Here is a 6,769-nt window from a genome sequence, read left to right as displayed (position 1 = left end):
TAGCTCGTGGCGACATTACCTTCCAAGCCAAGTACGTCTACAGAGGTGCTAATGGAGCTGCAAACTAGGTGGCTTTTTTGTGGCTAATCACTCCAAGGGTCCTTCAGATTGGTGAGAGAGATATGCCTAATACCAGGTTGGTATGAGTCGTCTGATGCAGCAAAAAAAAACAAAAAAGTTTACATGAAATTTTATTTTTCGAGCGTACAATTTTAGCAAATTTCAGCAAAAAGAGAAGAAGCCGCATCAATGTGGTGGAAGCATGCTTTCATTGTGTACGACGATAACATCTCCAAAAGAAACCACAAAAAAATTGTTTGAGCAGTACATAATTCTAAATTTTTTGCAGCATGACAAACAGTGAATTTCAAATCAGAACCCTGTGCAGATGAAGCATACTATTCTATTAAATTTCCGTGAAGATGTCTGGCTTCAAAAGAAATTAAGCTGCCTGCGTAAGTACCAAATGATGAACGGAAAATATACAAAGGCCAGAAGAGTCGAGAGAAGCATGTTCATGGAGATTCAGAGTCATCAAAAATCTGCGAGAGCATATACGGTAATAGATGCTTGAAGATCACGGTCCACTTTGAAATGATAGTGAGAAAAATCTAAACAGCATAATGAATATTCGACATAAAAAGGTTTATCAATCGCAACAGAGAAAGAGAATATAGCAAATAATAAGTGATCAATCTGTCGAAATCATCACCAACTAGTCTGAAAAAAACAACAGCACTACAAAGAAAAGATGTATAAGAATAGCGATACCAGATAGATTGACCATGGGGGATTGCTGATCTAGACTAACCAAAAGTAGAATGCCTTCGGAGATAGTTAGTTGTGAAGAAAAAAAGAATAAAAAATTATTTGTTATACAGCTGTTAAAAAAAAAAACTGCCAACAAGGGTATTCCAGTTTATCTGGATATTGCAACTTCAAGGAATATGCTTGTTGTTTAGAATTTCGCTCCAAGATTGGTTAGCTCTACTAATTTCACGTTCAGAAAGGAAAGAAATCATATATTCATATAATCTACACTATAAGTCTAAGCAGAAAACGAAAAACACTGAAAATTTGAAAACACTTGCAACCTTATGCTATAAGCAATTCAAGAAGAAACATAGTAAATAATAATCATCAAATGATTTAAGCATACCTGTGATGCAACTGGTTAATTAACAGTGCAGCACTGGGTGAAGCTTTAGGGCAAATATAGGTAATTGACCGTCCCGGTGAAAATGCATTACTTGCACAATAATGGGGATTTAGAATTGATTAGTAAATAGCAGCACAATCTATTGCAGTCAATCAACATGTTTTGGCAGCAAAAACAATTAACTCATTGAATAAGATTTAAGCATATTTTTTCATAAAAAAATTAAGCATATTAGACTATTATTTTTAATGTATGTGCTTGACTATGTCCACATCGTAACTTTACCTCTCTAAAGGAATGTAATATTAGCAACTCCCTTAAAAGTCCTTCTTCAGAACTAAATAGTACTATGTGACTGGGAAGAGTTGAATTTCTAAACATGTCAGTCACAAAACCAGCTGGATCCATCATGAAACGATCTGACTCATCCAGGTTCCCTTTGTTGCCACTGGAGACAAAAAAAAATCTGAATCAGTAATAAACTTTCATATTCGATGCACAAGTATTTCTGACCAAATATCAAGGTCCTCAATAACATGTTTTCTCATAGAACCCTCACTGAAACTAATATTGACCATTATAACAGTTATAGCATCCATTATTTTTCCCAAAAAGCAAGTTGCAAATTTTTGATATTAATATAAGCACCAAAAATTATGGCTACTGTTATGATCCAAAATAATGGGTAATAATGGGAAAAAAATGGCATTACCTTTCCCACTAACTTTTCATTAGATAAAATAGTATTATTTTTGGACCGTGCAATCACTTTTGGAGGGAATTTTGAGGCAAAAGGTTTTGAATTTTGAACAGAATATTATTTTATTAAAAGAAGTTGCAAGTGAAAATAACATTCATTATTTATGTTATAAGAGCCCATCATAATGGGAAATAACAGAAAACAACAGCTGTTATATTTTTCCATTTTATTTACCTCAATAATGTAATGTGGGGTCCCTAAACCGTTACAACGGGTGTTATAACGGTTACAACACCATTATTTCTAACCATGAAATTTACATATGCAAAATAAAGGTTGAAAGAATGCTCAAAAAGGAATCACCCCGGAGTGCAATCCAGAAAGCGCATTGGGAGGTTATGATGCAAAGTAGAGTAATAAGGCGTTGAGTGGCAGGGCATAAGGAATAGAATGCTCTTCACTTTTCCATCATGGGCTTCTTTAGATAGATAGAACATAACATCTTCACTTCCTCTCTGGCTGGCAAATTTGCAACGTAAGAATCAACAAAGAAACTTTTAAACCCCAACCCAGCTAAGCCGACAACAATGACAAAAGAGACAATATACTCCATTGAAGATGTCAATGGTAATTCCGTTATCCACTTTTATGATATGATGCAAGAGAATTTGTTTAGACTAAACTTTGGAGAATGGGAAACAAGAAAAGAGAAAAGGTAAACCAACAAGATTTTACAAATATTAATGAGCATTGTGTTACCTGATGGATTAAACTCGTATATAATGCCATCGGAACATTGCTCAAATTGAGGAAAAGAACAGCCAGATGCACTCTTGAGGGGCATCTATTGCAAAATTTGGATCTTCTTTTTGGATCTGAAAGATCAGGTTTCGACATAATTTCTAAGGAATATCCGGAGAACATCAAACCTATTGGAAGCACGGGCAGAACAAACCTGTAGTATCCAATCTTTTTTATGAATTAAGTGATGAGAAAGCAACTAAAGATAAATGACATTCCATCAATTTAACCAGAACAATACATTCTGAAACTAAATTATTAGAGAATACCCGAATTCTTTGTGACCAAGCATACTAAAAACCCCTATAACCCAAGCAATTAGACCTGAAAGCCTCCATTCCTTGGACTTAAAGATGCCAACTACTGAAAACGATAAGAAAGTCAAAGCATGACTGAAAACCCCTGAGTGAAGTACCAGTGCCATTTGTGAGTTCCATAGTAGTCCCCTCCAGAAGAAAGGAAATTAAACTTAAGAAAATTCAGCGGCACAAATATCCATGACCCATACATCCAGCGATCAAATAAAAGTGCAACGGCAACCACCAAAACCCTGTCAATGTCAGAAAATTATTAAAGAGAGATAATTATAATAACTAAAAAAAAGGGACTGCATATCAGCATATGTAAAAAGTAACACACAAGAAACTGTGTCAGCTTGTTGTGCAGTTATACCCATCATCAAGCTTAATCTTTAAAGCAATAGGTCATTAAGACATAATTAGTCAGGATATAAAAATCTGAAAAGGATTGTTGCCAACATCTACAACAATTACCTTTCTTTATGTCGTCTCAAGAGCAAAACCTCCCTACAGTCAGCAGCAACTTTGATTGAAACTAAAATGAACTTTTGATCTACATTCCATACACAGTTCATTATCTGTGACATGTCTACCCTGTTCTTTCATTTATTTTGCATTTTTTATGTTGTAGTTGATTGCTAAAACTATCTTTCTGGATCTTGTAGTCTCGTAGTCCATTTGAGAATTTAGTGGATCAACCAGACTTTTGAGGGTATCATTTCTGCAAAGGCAATATAGCTTAGAAATTACTAATTTAATGGCATTATATTGCTTACAGAACAGGTTATATTCCTAAAATTATGTAATGACATTTGATCAAGAAAAGACAAAGCCTATACCAACCTCGATCCTTGATAAAAAATAAGTAAATAAACAAATAGAGGATGGCATAAAGTAGGTGCTTGAATCTGATGGCAAGAGATAGATGAAAAAAATTCTAAATAATATAAGCGGTGTGAAGTGGATATACACTCTTCAATTGTCGTTTCCATAGATGATTACAGTGGTACATGCAAACATTATAGGGCAACAATATATCCTCTGTGGTTTAGAAATTTTTTGCATGGCACATATTTTTTATGTGATTTAGTTTCACATTTCCTCTTCCTCACCTTAAGCGATTGGCTAGTTTCTTCCTAAACTTCTATTGAAAATTGTACCATAGGTTGTGCCATAAAAAGAGTATTGCATCATGAATTTAGTTAATAAGAGGTTTGGATTCCTTTTTCAATCTTCTTCAATCTATGGATGGTGAAGCAAGCAGCAAGCATAAATCACCTTATCATGGAACTTCATAATGCAATTGCTGACATTAAAACCTAACTCAGTTGACAAAGGACAGGGACAGTTTCATTTTGAATTGCATTATGCATACTTTCCTTGTATGTTTCCTTGTGCTATGAATCAAAAGTAATGTGAGGAGCAACCTTGCAAATTGCAAATTCTTCAAGTTTTGAATTAAAATAAGATGATAAGCAATGCCACGACAAACAGACAGAAATTTATTACATACCCTATAGGAATTACCTCAAAAAAGAGGAACTCAAATCTTGAATGCAGTCCAATTAGATCCAGCAACCCAACATAGAGCCATGTAATAGCACTTGTTGGTCGAATGGCACAAGCTAATGCTGCTACAAGCAAACCCTTCCTTGAAGCAGCAGCAGATCCCTTCGAAGATCCACCAGCTGAGAGCCATAAGAATATTCCTATCACAGTCAGCACTGTCTCCAAACTATTTGACAATGTTCGTGTGATGCAGAAGAACATGAACCAGTTTGCCAATTGACAAAAGAGCTGCGCAATAGAGTTAAGGACATAATCTTTATAAAATAAGATACATTTGCTGTGGTGTTTAATTCCATAAAAAAGGAATGCGCGCGCGCGCGCACAAGTTGAAAGGATACCGCCCATCGTGCCACATGCTCATCAAACACGAGCTTAGAAAGTTTGTACAGGTACAGATCACCAAACGTTGCAAAAAAGGATTGCAGAAGCCGTGGAACCTTCACCTAAGAAATAATCGACAGAGAACCATAAGTCAAAGAGTCCGAAGCAGGCATCTGTGAATTAGCCCTGAAGGAAAGAGGGAAAAAGAACAATGCCTCGCGGGCACAAGAATTCTTGAAAAGATTTGGGTTGCTCATTTCGAGAAAAAGGTCAAAAAGAAAGAGAATCCTTGAAATGATCTGCTTGACTATGAATCTAAATAATCAGTTCGTGTCTTCGTGATGGCTCTGAGAACCTTTATCTTGAATTCCTTCAAGAAACTCTCTTTTTACCCCCAAAAGATTCATCCTGCCTATTTTAGGCGGAAAATTAATAAGGAGAAGAGAGAGGAGGCAGAGAGTCGTCACCATGAACCAAGGGGTGTCCAAGCGAAGGAAAGCCATGATCTTGTAGAGCAGAGCGAATGGCAGAGGATGGAGATAGCTGCGGATCCCCTTCTTCCACTCCCAGGTCAGATGCCCGTACCTAATATCAATATTCGAATCGAATGGAATCGAAGTGCAGAGCTGTTCTTGGGAGGGAGAGAGGGAGGAAATGATACCCGAAAACGATGCGTTGGGCGACCTCGAGCGACTGCCAGTGCTCGTCCGGGTTGAAGTAGGTCTGAACCAGCAGCGAATTGATGGCTCGGAAGGCAAGCGACAACGCCCATTATCCCATACCCTCCTCTTCGACGAGAAGACGGCGGAGGCGATCCCCCTCGAAGACCACGACGACATCTTTTCCCTTCTGTCTCCTCCTCCTCCTCGGCAGGACCTGGGGTTTGGGGTGCGATCCGTCGTCCTCGACGGAGGCAAGTCCGATCGTCGCCGATGGCTCATTTTCGGTGAAGGGATTGACGACGAGCGAGCACGGTGTAATTCTTGTTTCCGTGTTCCACTTCCCTGCGTGCATTCGGATCTGACCGACGGTTACAGGCCATGCGCGTGCAAACGCTGGTAAACTCCTGATCAGGCCAGTCGATCTGAGCCGTTCGGATGACAGCGCGCCGCTCGAGAGCTCCGCAATCCGGATCACCGTTCCTTGCGACATTCTTATGTAGCCGAGAGAGCAACTCCTTCTCTCTCTTTCGGTACGGAAGACTGCAGTTTTTGTTGGGGGAGCGGGGATCGGAGTTGGATCTTCGGAAGGCAAAATCATCGAGATATTTCAAGCGCACGACCGTCCGATCACTGCTTATTCTTGGTCGTGTGGGATTTGTATCCGATCACGCAAGATCACATATCTCAGAACAGCTTCAGAGCATGTTCGGATGGTCGTACATAAGGCCCCGATCATATATAACTTCTCGGTCCTATCGAGAATCCAATGAAGTATTCAATTGCGGATCGGGTTGTTCGCCGGGTGGTAGCTACTAGGTGCACCTTCTTTTGGGTTTCCCGCTCCCCATGCGAATTGGCAGGCGTGTTTGCTCATTCGATGGGCGTGGTCTTCACAAGGACATCGAGAGAGGCCCTCCCATCCTAGTTTTTAAAAAAATAAAATATTCATAAAAATAAAAATGTAAAAATTCATATGAAGAAGGAGACAATGGACAAATACGATAATAATATGCTTTGATATATCTCAAAACTGACCACAAACCGAATCGGCCAATAAAAACTTGCCACCCAGTGGCAAGCCGATCATTCAAAGCTTGCCATATGATTGATCCGAAAGATGTGCCGAAAATTCTCCGTATTTCAAACTTCTTCATATTTAGCAACAACTTGATCATAATCGCTAACTATTTTCTAACAAACACAATACCCAACAAAGAATAATAGTTTGTTGCCTTATCAACTAGCATATAGCCCCAAA

The 6,769-nt window shown here is 38.5% G+C and overlaps 1 pseudogene; it reads right to left on the bottom strand.

Annotated features, from left to right (window-relative positions):
* Nucleotides 1-252: 252 nt before the first annotated feature.
* LOC120104374 lies at nucleotides 253-6,284 on the bottom strand (annotated as a pseudogene).
* Nucleotides 6,285-6,769: the final 485 nt, after the last annotated feature.

Source organism: Phoenix dactylifera, chromosome 18, assembly GCF_009389715.1.
Source record: "Phoenix dactylifera cultivar Barhee BC4 chromosome 18, palm_55x_up_171113_PBpolish2nd_filt_p, whole genome shotgun sequence".
Taxonomy (NCBI): domain Eukaryota; kingdom Viridiplantae; phylum Streptophyta; class Magnoliopsida; order Arecales; family Arecaceae; genus Phoenix; species Phoenix dactylifera.
Note: the sequence above shows the minus strand (reverse complement) of the source record. Positions and strands in the feature narration are given on the sequence as shown.